This window comes from Oreochromis aureus, linkage group 5 (genome assembly GCF_013358895.1).
Source record: "Oreochromis aureus strain Israel breed Guangdong linkage group 5, ZZ_aureus, whole genome shotgun sequence".
Lineage (NCBI taxonomy): Eukaryota > Metazoa > Chordata > Actinopteri > Cichliformes > Cichlidae > Oreochromis > Oreochromis aureus.
Genome location: NC_052946.1, coordinates 14,132,238 through 14,151,578, shown reverse-complemented (window position 1 = coordinate 14,151,578; position 19,341 = coordinate 14,132,238). Strand labels below are relative to the sequence as shown.

Here is a 19,341-nt window from a genome sequence, read left to right as displayed (position 1 = left end):
AAGCCCACAAGCACACAGTCCTGTTTTAAAAACCTTCACCTGCTGCCTGAGGTATAAAAAGTGGCAGTAAGTGAAAGGCTTTTGAGGCTGGCATATACACACTTCTTTAGGTGCAACCTTCTAGTATCAGGTTGGACTACCTTTTGCCTTCAGAACTGCCTTAATCCTCCAAGGCATAGATTCAACAAGGAGCTGGAAACCTTCCTCAGAGATCCATATTGGTCCATATTGACATATAGCATCAAACAGTTGCTGCAGATTGAGTTGCTGCACATCCATGACGTGAATCTTCCATTCCAACAAATCCTAAAGGTAGATTGAGATCTGGTGCCCGTGGAGGCCATTAAAATACAGTGAAGTATGTTTTCCTGCTGGAAGCAGCCTTCAGAGGATGGAGGTCTTTAAATGATGCTCAGTTGGCACAAGAGGGATCAAAGTGTGCCAAGAAAATACCCTCCACAACGTAGCCACCAGCTGAACTGAACTGTTGATGGAAGGCAACTTTCTATTAACACATTTTAGGGAGCCCCAGCTTCTTGTTACGGGAGCGGCACCTGTAGCCCATCTGTTTAAACATTCAGCGTTCAGGGATGCTCTTCTGCATACTTTGGTTATAACGAATGGCTGTTTGAGCTACTTTTGCCTTTTTATCAGCTCAAAGCAGTCTGGCTATTCTCCTTTGCCATCTGCTATCATCAAGGCATTTTCACCCCAGAACTGCCGCTTGCTGGATATTTTCTCTTTTTTCAGATGATTCTCTGATTGTGTGGGTAAATCCCAGTAGATCAGCAGTTTCTGAAACACTCAGGCCAGACTGTCTGACACCAGATATTTGGTTTGGTCATATTGACCACATCTATATGCTGCTTGTGACTCAATGATTATCGACTTATCCATCTTCCACTTATCCAATTCAGGGTCATGAGGAGGCTGGAACCTATCCCAGCTGCTATAGGGCAAAATGCAGGTACATCCTGGAAAAGTCACCAGTCTGTTCCCTCCCCATTTGATTTGATTGACCAAAAGTTCTTGGTTAGGTTTGTTAAAAGATGACAGGTTGGGTTAAAAATAAGCCTGATTACAACATTAAACTTAGACATTAAAAAGGATGACTCAGAGAGCTGAAATGATGCAAAGCGATCAAACATCCATATGTGAGAAGTTGGGAGCAAGACGAGGCTCACTGCCTCTTTGTGAAATGGAGTCATTCTTAACCTGAGATTTCCCAGTTTTGACATGTTTGAATGTTTACTGAGGAAAAACATCCGTTGGCTTAAACACACAAACTCGTGTTTGCTTGAAAACAAAGCACTACAGAGAAGAGTGAAAATAACCTGATAGTTTAATTTCCGATGCACAGCACAGTACCGTATCTAAACGAGTCCTGCAGCCCAGGGCTGCAAAAGCATTTTAAGCTGAAATTCACTGTCACAGTTTGTCTGACTTATTTGATTTTTTCTCTCAGTATATTTCGACAATAAAGATGTATGTAGTAAAGTTTGGAAAGCCTGGAATCCAGTCGAGAACATTAATAGAAAAAAAAGATTGCAAAATAGAGAAAAAGTTTCCAGAGTGCAGTTCACATACTGCAGGACTCCCAGTGCCTTCTTCTATTGGCCATGAATTTTTTATAGCCCCCGTTGCTTGTCGCTCCCTCGCTTTTGTCGACTGAGTTCAGCTCTTGCGGTGTCGGTGCTTTCAAAAAGCCAGCAGCCTCGACCTTATCTTCCTTTCTATGGGCGAATGCCGCTTGTATTGCAGGGGGAAGAACTGATGGAAGGAATGGTGGGTGGATAGGTTAGAGCCGGGCAAGGTGGAAGCGACTGCTGCAGCACAGATGGATGAAGAGGTGCCTTCAGTGTCAGGTAGTCATGGTAACCTAGCGGACAGGCATCACCGCAGAACTGTTGGGAGAGAGTTGAGAGTGAACGTAACGACCGGTTTAACACATTTCACCTTCCTCTCGATGCAACGGCAAAACAGGCAGAGGACAAGTCAGCTTCACAAACATAAACATATTTGTGATCATCTATGAAAGACGCACACTGACTTTCAATTTTATTCTGCACACCTGTAGCTGTGCGCTGCCAAAAAACAAAATGAGATATTCCTATTAGTAAGGGTTGAGTGAGAACAAGGGACCCAAAACAGGCAAGAGTTTAGAGCATGAGAGGATAGTAGGCATGGGGAAGAGGCAGCAGGTGTTTGTCTGATAATGACCAGGTGGAGGTAGCTGGGCTCTGTTTCCCTCCATCGCTCCACTGAGTCCTGTGGGGCGCAGGAAGTGAAGACAGAGGGAGGAAAACAGGAAGGAGAGGTGGAAGGAGGTGAAAGGATCTGAGAGTCCAGGGAGTTGTTACCAAGATGAGGCCGTCATCCTATCAGCCACTTCCTCGATCTCTGCTGCCCCTTCCATCGTTTCCACCACCTGGGCACTTGTCAGAGTCGGGCTCTTCAGCCAGATCGATGACTGGGCTGCTGGAGAACAAAGATGGGATCTGACCTGCAGCATGCTGCCACAGCGAGCCATTTTCATCAGCAGAATTAGTGATCATTTTTTTCCTCGATACGATGCCGTTATTATATTATCTCTCCATCGGATTCCTGCTATGCTTCTTAGTGGGAAAAGTGCAGGTGTAACTAACAACATTAGGGACAGCTCCATTTCAATACGTCAGTACATGGCAGCGAGACACCATGCGCGGTGTCAGTGTTGTGTAAGCAGAGTTTCTGATCATCGGCCGCCATTTACATCATTAGTTACACCTCTGTGCTACAAGTCTAAATTTCCACCATGAGATTTTACATTTAAAAGCCATCCTTTGATATCTTGCTCATCACTAAAAAGCCAGAGGTCAAAAAATAAAATCTCCTGGAGACATATTCTTAAATTCTTGGTAGCCACTGGGGTGTAATTACCTGCACTAAAGAACTAATGTCACATGCCAGATGGATCAGAAATCTGACAAGCAACACATAAACTAAACTAAATACATGCCATTGCTTCTTTAGATCAGATGTTCAGCTTTCTGTAAAGGAGTTTGTGACCCAGAAACCACGTGTGAACGACATCAAGTGCAAATATATTTTGGGTATTAGTTAAAATTATTATAAAAAAAATAACCCCAAACATTTTCAGCAGTTGCAACCATCCCTGGTGAGTCCAGCTACGCTTTGAGTGATCACTTGCTGCTTCCTATGTGTCAAAACTCTCGATACCCGACAGCTAAAATTAATTTGCTTTGACATCTCAAATTAGTTTTGAGTGGATTTGTAAAGGTTTCAAGTAGGGGTGGGGCACGCTGCTCCGAGCAGACAGAAAAGGTTGTTTCCCGTCGGTAAATATATCAGTACTACGTAGGTGCATACTGCTAACGATATTATTCTGTGCTCTCTGTGAAATAACATCACAGCTTTTCATGCAGCCTGGCTGATTTGGCAAGTCGAGCTGTGACTCTGTCATTTCCCAGTGTGTCCAAGTGGCTGAGGCTCCCATGCTGCCACCTAAAGGAGAGCTCTGAGTGACTGAGTCCACTGCTTCAGCCACGGTCCATTTAACTGCACCCACTCCACCATCGTGTCCAGGTCACTGCCTCTGTGGACCCAAACACACACACACGCACACTATAGACTTGTCAAGCTTGGTGGTGTGTGACTACGCATATTAACGTGTTTCTGTACTGAGGAGATATAAAAATCACATGTTGTTTCTGAAAGGTTTGAAGAATTTTAGTCTAGTTTTTGACAATTTTTTTCCCCAAAAATTCTGCTTTATCGTGCCACACAAATGTGAGATTTTTATTTCTTGTCTCTGACAATTAGAGCCTAACTGATATACTCAAAACAGCACACCACATACACCCTTATGAATGCCACAATTCCAGATAACGTAGTGCACCTGGTCACCCTGCTCCAGAGTTAGTCTTACTGAAATATCAGAGCAGGGGTGTCCAACTTCAGGCCGCAAGTGCCGGTGTCCTGCAGGTTTTAGATATCAGCTGGGTCAACACACCTGAATCAAATAATTAGTTCATTAACAGCCTCTGGAGAACTTCAAGACATGTTTAGGAGATAATTTAGCCATTTAAATCAGCTGTGTTGGATCAAGGACACATCTAAAACCTGCAGGACACCGGCCCTTGAGGCCTGGAGTTGGACACCCTGATCCAGTTAAAGAGTCGTGTTTCCAGTCCAGGCTGAATTATTTCTTGTGTAAATGTCTCTTGAGTTAACTGTCAAAAGATAACATGATCTTATGAGATGTAGTCCTGCTGCGAGGCTGAAGGCTGTGTTCGACAGCTTTGAAAAGCTAAAAGTAAAAAAAAAAGCACAACTGAGTTTGTTGTTTCACTGTAATGCAAATCTGATCTCAGACCAATTTAAAATTGAAATTAGCGTTCAGGTTGTGTCACTGCAAGTGTCACTGCTATTAGCGTTTGACAACAATGGTGTCACCAAACTGTGCGAATGCATAGCCGCCCTCGAGTGTGAGGAAAATCTCCCCGAAAAGTAAGGGTTGATAAATCTCAAAAGCATTAGTTGCAAGTTTAATAGACGCGAGAGAAAAGATGAATATAAAATGGTTAAAAAAAAACAAAGTTTGCAGGGATGCTGTGTTTTGTGTGAGTGCAAAGTTTCTCATTTTCCCAGGGTGGGACCTGGTGGTGTCACACTCTTTGACAAGTCAGTGCTATCTGCTTTGATTGTTTTTCTACTTGGCAGATATGAGGTTTCTTGTTCCCCATCCAGCCCCCTACGCAATCTCTTTCTAGAAAGTTTGTTATGTATGTTCAGTGTGTGAAAGAGAGAGAGAGAGAAAACGCACTTGTCAAAGGCATTTTTTGAAAAAGGAAAAACTTTTCCCCTTTTCTCTCGGCAAAAGAAAGAACAAGTTTCTTGACTAGAAAGAAAAAACCCCGTCCCTGTGATGGATGGTAAGGCGCAGGCAATTACAGACAACATACCAGACACTGTGCACATAGACGATATCATAAACATGCACACATACGCACACTAAACAATAGATGCACACATATTTAAGACACTGGCAATGCGAGATAATCTTGAGGTTCTTCCTTTCTGAAAAAAAGCTGATACATTCCAGCTAAAATCCATTTAAGGCTCCCTGCTTGGCATACTGATAAACATACTGTACGGAAAGTGCTCTCACACACACTCACCCACACACACACCCATCACCTCCAACAAACTGGCTTCCATACGCAAACACAGAACAAGCACAGCCAAGTGAAATGCACTTGTGGTGCAAGCATACAAAAGCTAGCTGCCATATCGTTCCAGGTTTGATTACACAGACCTCACATGCACTCATGAGTGGATGTGAGGTGAGGTGGTAAGCACGCTCTTGGTTTTCTAAGGTGTTCCTGAACTGCACAGTGAACGGGGTCAGAGACAGATTCAGGTTGCTCACTCACTACTGGGATTTATGTGGAGAAGGAGAGAAGATTCTACATGTTGGACAGAAATAAATGTGTGGGATGGGAGGAAATATGATGGGAAAGAAGGAGAGCAAGTTGGAAAACAGCAGGAATATACAATAAATGCATGAGGAAATCTTGCACGCAGGCAGGAAGCACTATGGGGAGAAAAAACAGAAGGGGATTGAGTATATGAAAGCTGGAAAGAATGAGGAAATGGTGGGATTGGAATATAAAGGTGTGGGGCAGGGTGAGCTGGGACAGAGAGAAAGGCAGGAAAAGTGCAGGGAGATGGTAATTGATATAAAGGGAAAGTGACAAGCGAAAAGATGAGTATGTAGGGAGGAGGAGAAGAAGTCAGAGAGAAAGAGAGAATTACTATTGAATGAAGAATGCGACGGGGAAAAGCTTTGGAAGGCGATGCAGACAAGAGGGAACGGGAACACGCTGTCATACAGGCTGACATTCAATATACAGGACTCCCGAATATCTTAAATCATTGAACAAAATGGCTCGTGTAATGACAAGGGGTTGTATTCTGCCTACACATAATTCATGGCGCGGCAGTCACACCCATCTCCAAAGTGAAGATAAATTGTGACTCCACTCTTGTTCATCTATTTGAAGCATGTCTGTGTTTTTAATACCACAATTTCAGCAACGGTGTTGATGTGACAAACCTCAACAGAGATGGATTTCATCCTCACCTGAGTTTTTATGCGTAGTGTTCTTGTCACGCTAGCAAGGATGATTTTTTACAACATTACAGAGATTGCATCTTGTCCAAATTCAAATCAGAGTTAGGTGGAAACAGTTGGAGGGCTTTGCAAGAATCAAATCACAGTAGTCCAAACAACCAATCCAAACCAAGCACAAGAGTACAGTTTAATTCATAAGACATAAGATATAATTTACATGTTGATAGGGTTGTATTACTTTTGCTGCTAAGTGATGTTTTAAATACAGGAAGCAGGGGCGGTCCTATAACCAAGTTGTTGGGGGGCATATGGCCCCATTAAAATCCCATCTGGGGACCATTTGCACACAATCTGATATCCCCGTGTTGGAGTTGTTCCTCCATCATCAAAATAATGTTGGTAGAGGATCAACATTACATCTGACCAGTCACGTTGTAGAAACATTCAATTAGCATTAGCCAAGTAGCTAGCGAAATTCTATAAAAACTATCACTACCAAACCAACCAAAGTAACCTAAATTTGGCTAACAGCAAACCTAATATGATAATATATTTGTTATATTGTATAAATGAGTAAAGAAAATACCTGAAATGCTTACTACACAACCCCCTAGTCAACCTCCTAGTCAATTACTAGTTGCTAGTTCTACTCCTGCTGGATGTCCTACTTCCTCCTACACACTATGCTTCACGGGAGAATAATCACCAAATAGTTTATGTTTTAAATTCAGTTCTTTCATAAACCATTTTCAATTCTTTCAGATGCTCCATCCTTGAAATACTGCAAAGCAATGTTTTGATACACGACTTTACATTTAGTCTCAGGGTTGCTTATTGTTAGAATCTGTTTAAACTTGACATAACAGCTCCAATGAACAAGTTAAACTGAAGATGTTTCAGACTGACTCTCGGTGCCTTAAACCTTGGATAATGATGGAAAGCAGTGCCTGGAGAAAGTTTCTATAGTTCTTAATAATCCTGCAGTTCCATTTGTTTTCTTTTTTCCAAACCTGCTGCTTCTCTCAGCTATGCTGACTTTGACTGTGGATTAATTTTGCTCCTGAAACCCCCCGAAAACAAAACAAAAATCAACTGTTACTGGTGCTGCCCTCCAATTTGGGTGTGAATGTCTTCTACAGTTTGGATGATGGCTGTATAACTTCCAGTGCTTGTTAGAATGCATTTTGAATAGCCTGATTTACTTTTGTTGCTCTCACGATACAAAGATTTGGCAGAGCTGTTGGAGCTGTGTTTGTGCATATCAACACAATTCACATTATAGATACACTGAGTTTTATACACCCTACAGCTTAATATTTTTAGTGTAATAATCTTATTTACTTACTGATTAGCATGCAGAGGGCTGTGTGGAAGGAAGACACTAGAACATGCAGACTGACCTAAAAGAAATATAAGATTGAATTTCAGGACCTGGTTGCCGAACCGTGATGACACTCCTCATAAATCCCTTGATCAAACCCACAGGGAGCAGGGGGAGAGGAAATGTTTCCACACTGGTGAGGTGAAGGTTCACGCGCAGTTAGAGCACTGAGAAAAACAAATGTGAAGTCAGAGTGAGGAATAACATCCCGCACTCCTGCAGCTACTACTTAAATTATACAAACCTATTTTGATGATGCAATCCTGTTCGGCTACTTCAGCTATTTGATAGGTTAGATTCAAATAAAAAACTTGTAGGCTTTGTCATCATCATTCATGAAATTGCTAAGTGTGTGTGCTGAGTTCTCCTCTGTTCTCCTTCAGATTCTGCTCCTTCTCCTCTCCGTGGCAGGTGATTGAACGCAGCTGATTCCACTTGCTAATCACCTGAGCCCAGAGAGCTGAGAGAATGGCTCACCGAGTGTCAGTGGGCTCCTTTGGCAGTATTCAAGCTGTGTGCGACTTGTGACCTGAACTCTTTGTGAGAAAATGTCTTTTCCTGTTGTGTTTGGCAGACTATTGTTTTTTCTTAGATTTTTAGCTTGACCACCTTTGTCAGAAGCTATTTTGGAAGTGCAGTGATTAACAGTGTTGCTTCACAACAAGGTCTCAGATTCAAACCCACGAACGAATTGAGACTTTTCTGTGTACTTGCATGGATTCTCTCCAAGCACTCCAGCTCTGTCCCACAGTCCAAAGAGATGCACGTTAGGTTAAATGGTGACTCTCAATTGACCCTACAGGCTAGGTGTGATTGTAAGTTCACACAAAGGGTTCTGCCTGATTTATGCTTCAGCAGGAAATCTGTGTGATAATCTACAATGTAGATTTCCAGCTGAAGCGTAATTCAGTCATTAGACTTTTACAGTGAATATTTGTAGAGCCTACAATGCAACCCACGTGAAAGGCTGTTGTCGTTGCTGACATTAATGCTGGTGTGTGGTGGATTATGGGTTAATTACACTGTAGTCATGTCCAGGTGTTTTCTATGAGGTGCCATATAATATAAATAAATAAAATGCTAGTTCTCTTTTTCCTCCTGTAAAAAGTTCCTGGAAATATCCAAGAGGAATTCACAGTACTGAACAGTCCAGTCACAATAGTTGTGGGCTGCGTCGATGTGGTAGATGGTTACATTTCTAGGGAGGTGCACATCAGGTTACGGCGTAGGTTACCTCGTACAGGTTTAGAGGGGTTTGTAGTTACGATGTAGCTACAGCATAGATTTCACATAGAAACATAAATCTTTTGTTACCCTTGGGATAGACTGGTGACCACCGCAGTGTACCCACCTTTCACCCTCAACCAAACACCATCACTGCCACTAACTCCTCGCCCTTTAACACAGTCACATTAGCAGCTGGGAAATTTTGGTAGCACAAAATAAAACTTTAATGAAAGATAACAGCATCCATAACCCCTCTTTTTGATAAAAAGAAACCTCTCACAAGCATTTTTTTGTTGAAGAATGTTTAAAAAGTCATGATTGTTCGTCCAGAACATTTATTTATGATGACTGTGGTTAATTTTACAGCACCTCTCTTCCCATTTTATGGCACATTGGCAGTTTTTGATCATGAGTCAGATGATGTCGTTTTGAAGTGTTGTTTTAAAAAAACCCATCTGCCTCCGTGTCTGTGTGTTTGTGATAAGCAGACAGTACACTTATTCCTTCTCCGTGTGTGTGTGTTCCTGTCTGTTTGGATGAAGGTGTGACCTCTGGCTTTTCAACAGAGAGGGAGCAAAATTAGAAGGAAGAAGGGAGGGAGGAGGGATGGAGAGACAGATAGAGGCTTTGATGAATAGACTGTTGTGGAAAAAAAGTGTCTCGGCAAAAGAGAAGAGGAATGAGGTCATTATCTTTGTCCTCACCTGTGGCCTCCAGAACACACACACACACACACGTGCACAAATACACACAACACAATCCGCATTTCATCAACAACAGCAACACCTCGGCCCGTCCCTCCTACTCCACAAACTACCTTGCTTTGTCAAGCGGCTGTGTCCCTGCTTTTCTGTCGCTTGGATAATAATTTCTTCTTCTCTGCGTGTCATTGTCAGCTCTGCATATTTCAGAGCTTTCAGGCTTCCTCCTCCCTGATTTATTTTCTGCAATCCAACCATCACACTCATCACAATCTTTTTTTCCCCCTCCACACATCACTATTACAATCACTTGCCCCGGGTCACCTCCCTGCCCTATTACTGCTCCACTTTTTGTCAACCCCCGCCCATCCCTCCTTAGAGCACAGTGCGCTGTAATCACATCCACTGGACCAAGATCACCTCCTCTTCTTCCTCTTCTTTGCCTTCCCACCCCCTCCTTGCCCACTTTCGCGAGGCAGGTCATGCCTCTTGAGGCAGCGGAGCAGAGAAATTGCCTGTTATCGAGGGTCGATTTTTCATGCGCTTGTAAATTGCTTTGTATTGACACTCTGTCAGAGCAGGGTCATCACAATGGCCCGGGCCAGTCGCCACCCTGCTGTTGCACTGCTGATCTCGGGGGTGCTACCACCGAGACCGGAGCGGTCATGATCAAGGCAGGGTGCAGCTTGTGCGTGTTTTGTCTGCATTTGGGTCTCAGTTCTAATCATTTTCATTATATGCTGAGTGCATGTGTTTGAGTCTGTTTGAGACGGTTACAATAACAGTTCTGCAAGCAGGTATTAGTTTCAAATTACCTCTACTTTTTAATGAATAAAGCATCTTTTTTTCCACATACAACTCCAGGCTAGGATCAGCTAGGATGATGTTGAGGCTTCATAAAAATGTTTTTTGCAATTTCTGATTTATTGGCTCCAAATTTACTTGCAGTATGTTATTTGCCCTTTCCAAAGAACGCCTGACTCTGTGCTGACCTCTGTTACAACTTAAAAGACGGTTAAATATTTCGGCCTCAGCATTTCAAAACACACTTTTTTTACTAAAGAGATCACACAATGTGAATCAGTTCTACCTGCCTCTTCCAGTTCTTTTGTCCTTATTGCATCATTCCTTTTGTCTGTTTTCTTAGCATTTTCATAATGTGCTTTTGTATGTCTGTGCGTACGTTCCTCCCAGCTCTTTCTCATCCATCTAATGTCTTAAATCTCTCACCTCTCACTTGTCAGTCGCATTGGCAGATCTTTTATCTCTCGTGGCTCTGACACATTCTCTCTTTTCTTTATTCCTCTAAGTCTTTACCCCTCATTTCTTCCTTTGTTGTCACACCAGTGCTGAACCTGAACACTAAGATTTAACACTTGTTTCTCTGTTAACTGTTTCAAACATGTTATGAATTTTGCCTGCTAATAAGGGAACTGATGTATGCATTTCTTAGTTTGAGTTACCTGAAGTGTCTTCTGCTGTAGTCCTGTTTCTGTGCAAGCTCTTTGGTTGCTTTCCACCAAAAGGCTCAAATTAGAATCAAAAACCAAGCTATGAATAAAACACTGTCTCTGTGCACAGCAGCGCTGCACGCAGGTGGAGGCTGAGAAGAGCAAGCAGAGTTCACTTAAAGGAATATTCCACTGAAATCTGCCTTTCAACTATCAAAAACTCACTGCCTGTAGGCCTGAAAGGTGGCTCTGAAAAGTTTGCAGCTCTTTTCTGTGCAAAGAATCTGGTTTCTGTAGTTAGACTGAATTTATAGCAAGTGGAAGGAATTCCAATGGTGATTCAGAGTGAGAGAAAGTTTTTTTTAACCTATACCAATATCCAAATGTGAGTTTTAAAAATCATGTCATAACAGTAGCTTATCATGCATTGTATTCGGCATGTTTCTCACATTGTTGCTGACCCACTTGTCTTTACAGCGTTGCTTCATTTTCAGGTTTGTGTGCAGCTCTCTTTAGGTTCTGCACAGCATTTCAGTTGGGTTGAGGTCCTGACTGAAATGCCGAATCATTACACTACCTTGACTCTTTTCTCTTCCAGCCATTCTCATGTAGATTTGCGACTTTGCTTGTGGTCATTATATTGTTACATGACTAGATTCTAGCCAAACTTTACTGTCGGACCGATTTGGACAGATCATTTTTGACTGTTTGGTTTGTTTAGATGCAACTTTGCAAACCTAAGCTGTGCTGCCATGTTCTTTTTAGAGAGAAGAGGCGTTCTGTTGGCAAACCTTCCAAGCTACACTTATTCAGCGTTTTCTAATTCATTCTAATTTGTGAACTCTAACATTTAATGCACTAACCGAGGCCTTGGGAGCCCTTGGGTTTTTTGGAGTTTCTCTGAGCATTGCCCGGTCTGACCTTGGGTATATTTACTGAGCCGTGGGCAGATTAACGCACACCAAATGCTCCAGACCAGCAAAATGCCAAAGCTTATGTTTTTATAGAGGTGTTCACACTTGCTGATGATCAGTTAATCAAGTGCATTTGATTCACTGCACCTGGCTGCCTCTTAATACCCACAGATGCAGTGATGGTTTACTTAGTTTTTCACAGGACTGCACAGAGTCATGCGTTAATAGCCTGTTTAACATATTTATTGTTAAGCTATTCATGAGCAAAAATGTTATAGACCTCTGATGAATATAAATAAAAGATGCTTTTAGTAGTTTTAGTTTAGATATTGCTTTTGTGTCATTGTTCACTTTTTTCTGAGCTTCAAGAAAAAAATTAAGATCAGTGCACAGTTCAAGTATTATGCTTTTTTAACAGTTACCTGCTAATGAAAGCTGATAAAATGTGAAAAACATAAAATGATAAAAGCACTTAAATATAATGTTGATGGGTCAAACATAACACAGTATTTAAATTAGGGCTTTTGAAACTGTATATATGAAAAGCAGCCGCATGCAGCCACTCAATAAATAAATACATAAATAAATAAATCTACCTCGACTTGATGTTACTATACTATAGGTAGCAAGGGTATCAACTGATTTATCTGGACAGTTTGAATCTGACCATCTCCAGCATTAAAACTGTGGCAAAAAATAAGGACTTCACATTATATTTTATTTGAAATAGAGCTACGCCTTCAGTTCAAAGTAAATCAAAGGTATCAGGTCTTACGCGAGTGGGTGGCTGCAGACATATATTCATGTTTCTTTGCAGCCACTGGCTTCAGTGTGATGCCATATCCTTGGCAAGCTGTGCCAATGTCTGCGTTTGACACCCACTCACTTGGTAGGGTGGCACAATCTAGACACCACTGGCACCAATGTGACGGCAAGCTTTCCCTATGAAAAGATGAAGCCATGTGAAAATGGTTAAAAAGCACACACAAAGAGGCAGAAGTGGAAAAGAAAGGTGCCAACGAGAGATAGAGAGCAATGAAAGGATCGAGAGAAAAGGATGAAAGACCAGAGGACATATAGAGCATGGTCAGGAAGACGAAAGTGACGCCATGTGAGAAATCCAACACTGGTGATGAAAAGGAAAAAAGGATAGAGTGAGTCCAGATGCAGTGTGAAAACGGTGGAGAGGAAAAGGCAGAGACTGATAAATGGGTAGAGAGGAATGCCTGAGAGACTTTCTTTCTTTCTTCTATTCCCTCCAATGTCAAGCCAAGCCAGCCCTCCTGGCAGATGTCTCCTCCTCCACCCTGACCGCCCCACCTGCTTTCCCTCCCTTTATCCTCCCGCTGTCGTCCTTCTATCCTCCTCCTCCTCTGTCCTGTATGCCACACAGCTGCACATCCACTCCCTGTGCATTAGGACTCATCTGCCACGAGTGTGTCCTGAAAGAGCCTCCAATCTGCAACGGGCTTGTCTCAGAGCACATTAAAGCTGCTCTGGGCACGACACTCCAAATGAAAACACACCCAGTTTATTAATCTAACTCGGTAATTGGGGCTGCAGCTGAGTTGAGGATCCATCCAAAATAAAAAGCTGAAAGAAGATGAAAAGCGCAGATAGAGTGAAGCAACATGAGCATTGTTTATATTTTGACATTAACTTTATTAAGAATGTCTAAAATCCAATTTAATGTATGTGATTTAGATAAATCTTTAAATAAATCATAAAACCCTGTTTCTAAAAATGTTGTGACATGTACATAAAAACAATACAAACCATCTAAACCCTGAATTTAAGTGGAATTTTACTCACTGAAACTGAGAAATGTTATTGCTTTCATAAAGCGCCAAAAAATTTCATATATAGCAATTTAAAATGGGTAGGGCAGGAAAATAGTTAGGTTATTGTGACATCTGTGACATAAATATAGGTATAAAAAGAGCAGAGAGGATGAGTTTTATAGTGATGGATTCATCAGTGCGTGAAAAGACTTTTCGGGCTAAACAATTCAAGAATGATGGTGCTCAGTGAGAAAGTGTAAAGGATTACGCTAAATAAATGATGAGGAGATGAGGAGACTCCAGTCAAATCTTTGAATACTCATTAAATACAGAAATAATTCTATAGTGGAAATCGCTAACATTTATATACAAATGCAAGCTAAATTTTTGCAGTGCTAAAGAAAAAAACAAGGCATTGAGGCAAAGTGGAAAGCTGTCCTGTGGTCTTAATGCTCATCAGGCTGCATCCTCTGGGAGACGGGCTAGCAACCTTGTTATCAGTGCATAAGTCAAGAGCATCTCTAATGTAACTGGCGTGGTTATGGCAAGGAGGGTTTAGTGCATATAGCATAAATAATTAGTACATATAAAGGTACAGTTAATGCTTAACAAATCAGTTTTGGAACAAAATACGCATTATGAAACAAAAAATAAAACAAACAAGGACTGAAACTCTTGAGCTGTCCTACGTGAATAAAGGACAACATTTTGCTTTCAAAAGTAGGATAACTGGTGTCCTCGGATCTCCGAGGTTTCTTCTTCTTCTTCTTCCGGCTGCTCCCTTTGGGGGTCACGACAGTGGAACATCTGGATGGAGGGGTCTCGGTTTCATTGGTGTGACTGTGTCCAGTTAGTTAGTCCAGAGACGCTTTTTGACCTGGGACTGATGGGAGATTTACGTGGTAGACTGGCTCTGCTTTCACTGCTCTGACGTCAGTTACCATCGCCACGTTTGTGGAAACAGAGCTAACACTAGCAAGTACATGAGATTCTGTAAATTTATCAATGCAAAAGATACATTTTCACTTACTGATCATTTTGGTCTATATGTTCGATGCATAGGAGTAGATTTTTTTTTAACTCCAATGGCACATTAGTAAGGATAGTCTTGAATATGGAGGAGATGTCACTGGATATCATCTCCGACCTCCACAGGTCATCCCGACAAACCACTTTTCTTCTCTTCATATCTGCCCTCACCTCGTCCTTACTAATCCTGTGAACTCAATTCCCAAACATTTACAGTGTCCAAATCCTTGCTGGTGGTCTTTTCAAGGACAATGAATAGCCCAAACTTCCCAGCAGCATACACAAGCTTCTTTTAACATGTTCAAGCACTCAGTTTACAGATAGCCGGACTTACAAATCCTGTCATGGGGATTTTTGCATAGCCAGCCTTATCACACTCCAAAAAAATAGGGAATTTAGTTCTGCATTTATAACAATAACATATTACATCATTTCCAGTAATGAAGCTATTCAAACATTTTTTTTCGCCAGAAATTCAAAGTGTTATCTCTTGCTGCCACTTGGGACTACAGAATTGCAAACTAAGCCTGTGTGGTCTTTAAATGTACAAAAGTCACATGTTGTTTCAGTAATTCCCTTAATACTTGGGTTGCTGTGCTGAGATAAGGAACATTTAGCCACTCCGAGTTGAAGAATGATGTCTATTTGAGACTTTATTTCATATGGAATAAAAAAAACAATAAAAAGAGACGATATATCTGAAAAGCTGGTAAAATGCTGCTGTCACAAATATGAAGTCAAATTTGGTTATCCTGGCTAAAATGGTATTGATATTTAAGTGCAGTTTATTGTGTTGAGTAAAATAACAGCAGTCGTGGAAAGGTACTGTACTTTAAAATGTCAAACAAATCATCTGCAATAGGCCCCCACGTTCTCTCTCTATATCTATCGGTCTATTGTGTGTGTGTGTGTGCGAGAGAGACACACAGAGAGAGTGCACTTTCTATGTTGTATGTTTATCAGTGTACAGTGTGAGAGAGAGAGAGTGACAGAAAGGAGCTTGCCGAAAGTGGGTAAGTGCCGTCATTACTCACTCTCCACCGTAGAGTGTGTGCTGTTCTGCAGCGCCCCGTTACATTTCAGTGTTATATAATAGAAGAGTTTAATTTTTTAACAGATGTGAGTTAAGAGACCAAAAACACTAAGCCATGACAGAGTGAATGGCCACACAGGTTGTATGAGGACCAGTTTGAAAGGGAGACACATAACCAGAAAGATCGTGCCGACCTGTGTTGGATAAGACAGGAAAGAAAAAATGAAATGTGTAACTTTGTCTCTTATATTTTTACTTACTGGCATCTAAGTGCCACAATTACCTGTGATGGCAAGAAAATGGTGTTAACGGAAGACCAAGAAAAAGCATGTTTAGGATTTGTGAGAGTATTTGAAAAAAAGGGACAATTGGATTTCTTTAGGTTTGTGAAGATGTTTCACTTCACTTTACTTATCAGTTAAATTCCTCATCGATTCTCATTGGCTGCGCTTTGAGAGTCACCATCATCGCTAAGCAGCATATCAAAGACATTACATGTTTGTGCATGTTGGAGCTATTTCCTCTCTTTGTTGTGAGTGGTGTTGGGGTCATTACTCAAAAAAGTAATGTATTACACACACTAGAAAACACTTTTGTACTTTTCTTAAAAGTAATGCAGTGAGTTACTTAATTATTCCCAGGAGAAAGCAATTCATTATGTTACTCATTACGTTTAACAAAATAAACAGTCCCACACACCAACACAAATCCGACACACATCCACTCTGTATCTTAATATTTAGGTATGAACACAAATCCAAAGATCTGCATTCACTCAGCTTTAATATCACTCTGCATTCTTGGCTAGCTTAGCATTAGCATGCTGCCTGAGCAGATCTTGTAAAGAGTTGAAGATGTGTTAACAGGATAATATGGTTGTTTCTGTGGGGGATGCATTATGCATTTTACCATCGTGGTCTTGTCCTTTCCTGCAACAAAAGTAAAAGTTATGTCCATATCCACGCTGTAGACTGCGCCACAATTTTCTGCTCCGGCACACGAAATTAAATCAGCTGATTGTAGCGCAAGTGGAACCTATAAGCTGGATTGAACTGGACTGCTGGGAACCAGTTCTCTACAACAGCGGTCCCCAACCTTTTTTTTGCGCCACGGACCATTTATGTCCGACAATATTTTCACGGACCGGCCTTTAAGGTGTCGTGGATAAATACAACAAAATAAAACAATAAAATAAAATAAATAAACAATAAAATAAATAAACCCTGAAAACCATAAATTTCACACCCGAGCCTCAACTCTTGTGGCCCAGTACCAAACGACTCACAGACCGGTACTGGTCCGGGGCCCGGGGGTTGGGGACCACTGCTCTACAAGAACTGGTTCTCGATTCTAATCCCGAGTAATGACCCATGCCGTTTTGCACACCCTGGCTCATGTGACGTCTCGTATGATCAATGATGGGTCAACAACCCTCAGGGCCACCTCCGAAAGAGAAACTCCCAAAACGGGTTAAATACCAGGGACTTTCCACCATTTGAATTTGGAACTGAAAAAGGCTGATGGATGAAGAACTGGATAAAGAAGTGAAGCTGTCTTCTTTATTGAAACATCTGTGTCATATATGGATCTGCAGTAGTAACTTCAACCTGTACACCTGGCTCGATGCTAATAAAAGTATTCTGCTTAACACCTTCAGATGGGCTGTGCAGATCAACCAGGCACTTATGGATCCTTATCTGGAAGAGATTCCAGTTTCTGGGTCCTTCACCACAGGGAGTATTTCTGGTGGTGATGCACAGAGTCTCAGCTGGCTAAGTTGGAAATCCATTTGACTTTTTGTCAAGACACCCATGACCTGGATGACTGAGAACCTACACAAAAATATGTTTTGGACCATTTTGCCATCCTTGCAGATGTGATTAACAAAGCTGTTAAGGTGCTGTTAATGCAAACAAAACTTCTTTACATTTCACAGCAGTCACCCAACAAAGGGCAAAGAAATAGTCTGCATCTGGATTTGCAGATTTGGGAATGGGTTTGAGTTGGCATATGGTATGATGAAACTATTGGTAAATTTATTTTTTAATACAGAAAGCTCAACACCGAGTACTTGCAATGGCCTGTTAATCTTTAGAGAAGGAAAGAATCCTTCTAGGTCATTAAATCCCTTTTCAATAAAAATTCAAACCTAACGCCACTATTTGCACCCGCGGCGGAGGAGATGGCATTGTCTTGTGTTTTTAGCTGTAATTTGCTGTAGTTAGTCCTTCACTTACTGTAGCTTGAGAGGTGTAAAATCGAAATGACTATGAATAACTCAACATTTGAAGGCAGAATCAACATTTGTTCCTTTTCTGCCAAGATCTTCTGTCATCAGTGTGGAATAATAATGTCTGGCTGTGCTGTAAAATAACCTATATATTATTTTTTCGACAATCATTTGTTGGAGGTAGGAATATCCGAGCAAGTCACCAGTCTATGACATTTTGAGGTTAATGAAACCAGAATAAGAAGATGCAGATTCTAAACAATGCTATTTTGGGCTGGGAAAGTATAATGGTAATATTCTTGCATCACCTTTTGTTGATTAAAATTATATATTCATGTTATATGCATGGTATAATTTAATCATAATCCTTCTTTGATTAGAGGAATTCTTTGATAGGGTTGTTAACATGCACAACAACCGAGGCTTTGATAATACGGACAATTTTTCGGATGGATGAACAGACACAAAGGCAGCGGCGAGGAAAACAAGCTGAGCCTTGCTGGTGAAAAGATACACCTTTTGCAACTTCTGATGAGCAGGTGTATGAGCTAGGAAGCAATGTGCCAGGAACAGCAAGATAGCTTCTTTTGGAGTTTATTGGAGTTATTCTGACTGATGAAACTGGGTTCGTTATTCTCTTCACACGGCTTAGCTCAGGTATCTTAAATCAGATACTTACTTGATTGATGGCAGATGAGCCAGGTAACATAAATAAATGTATTTAATGCAAAAACTTCCAACAAATATGAGAAAAAACATAATTCATGGTTCCTGGTTCAAAAACCTGCACGACTGAAATGAGCTGTTTCCTGCTTAGCTGCTCAGAGAACACAGCAAAATCAAAGAAGTTAGTTTGGATTTGATTTAATTTGTATTCATAAATGACTTTTACAGTGCAAATTAGTTGAAATTACTGCAGCAAGTTGAGACTGTTTTTTTTTAGCTAGAATACTTGGGCAGCATGTGTTTTTGCTGCTGTTAATTAACCTAGCAATAATCCCAATATGCATTTAGTTCCACATGACATAAAAATAATCTTCAAACACTGCAGTGCAGAAAATTGTATTATTGAGAGTGAACACCTAGTTAAGCATTCAGGTAACATTGTTGGTGAGTAGTCTGCATAGATAGCTGGACAGGAAGTTGAACATTTTCTCCTCCTGTGGCAATTTTCTGTCAGATTATTAGAAAAACTGGATAGATGACGATGTTGGGACTGTGAAAATGCATCGTTTCTGACTCGTCCTCAGAGGTAATGTGGCTACAGTCCTGCTGAAAAAGATATTGTGTATTTAAACTGGCTGTTATGTTCAGAAGACACTTCTGCCACATCATCGAGTAAACAGAGTATATTATCTAAATAGGTAACCACAACTAAATTTTCAACAAGCCAACTAACTCACATCAGTGAATTTGAATTCTCATCACACTGCAAGCCAAACTCCTTCAAACAGCTCA

General features: G+C 41.2%; 1 long non-coding RNA gene across 4 annotated transcripts; it reads right to left on the bottom strand.

Moving 5' to 3' along the window:
- Positions 1 to 1,273: 1,273 nt before the first annotated feature.
- LOC120440371 lies at positions 1,274 to 7,915 on the bottom strand. 4 transcript variants are annotated; one of them, XR_005613201.1, is made up of 5 exons: positions 7,762 to 7,915; positions 7,620 to 7,684; positions 7,482 to 7,536; positions 2,361 to 3,595; positions 1,274 to 1,904 (listed from the first exon to the last, which is right to left on the bottom strand). It is a non-coding gene; the product is annotated as an uncharacterized LOC120440371 (long non-coding RNA). The 4 variants fall into 4 exon arrangements; XR_005613198.1 differs by having other exon boundaries at positions 7,482 to 7,684; XR_005613199.1 differs by lacking the exon at positions 7,482 to 7,536 and having other exon boundaries at positions 7,568 to 7,684.
- Positions 7,916 to 19,341: the final 11,426 nt, after the last annotated feature.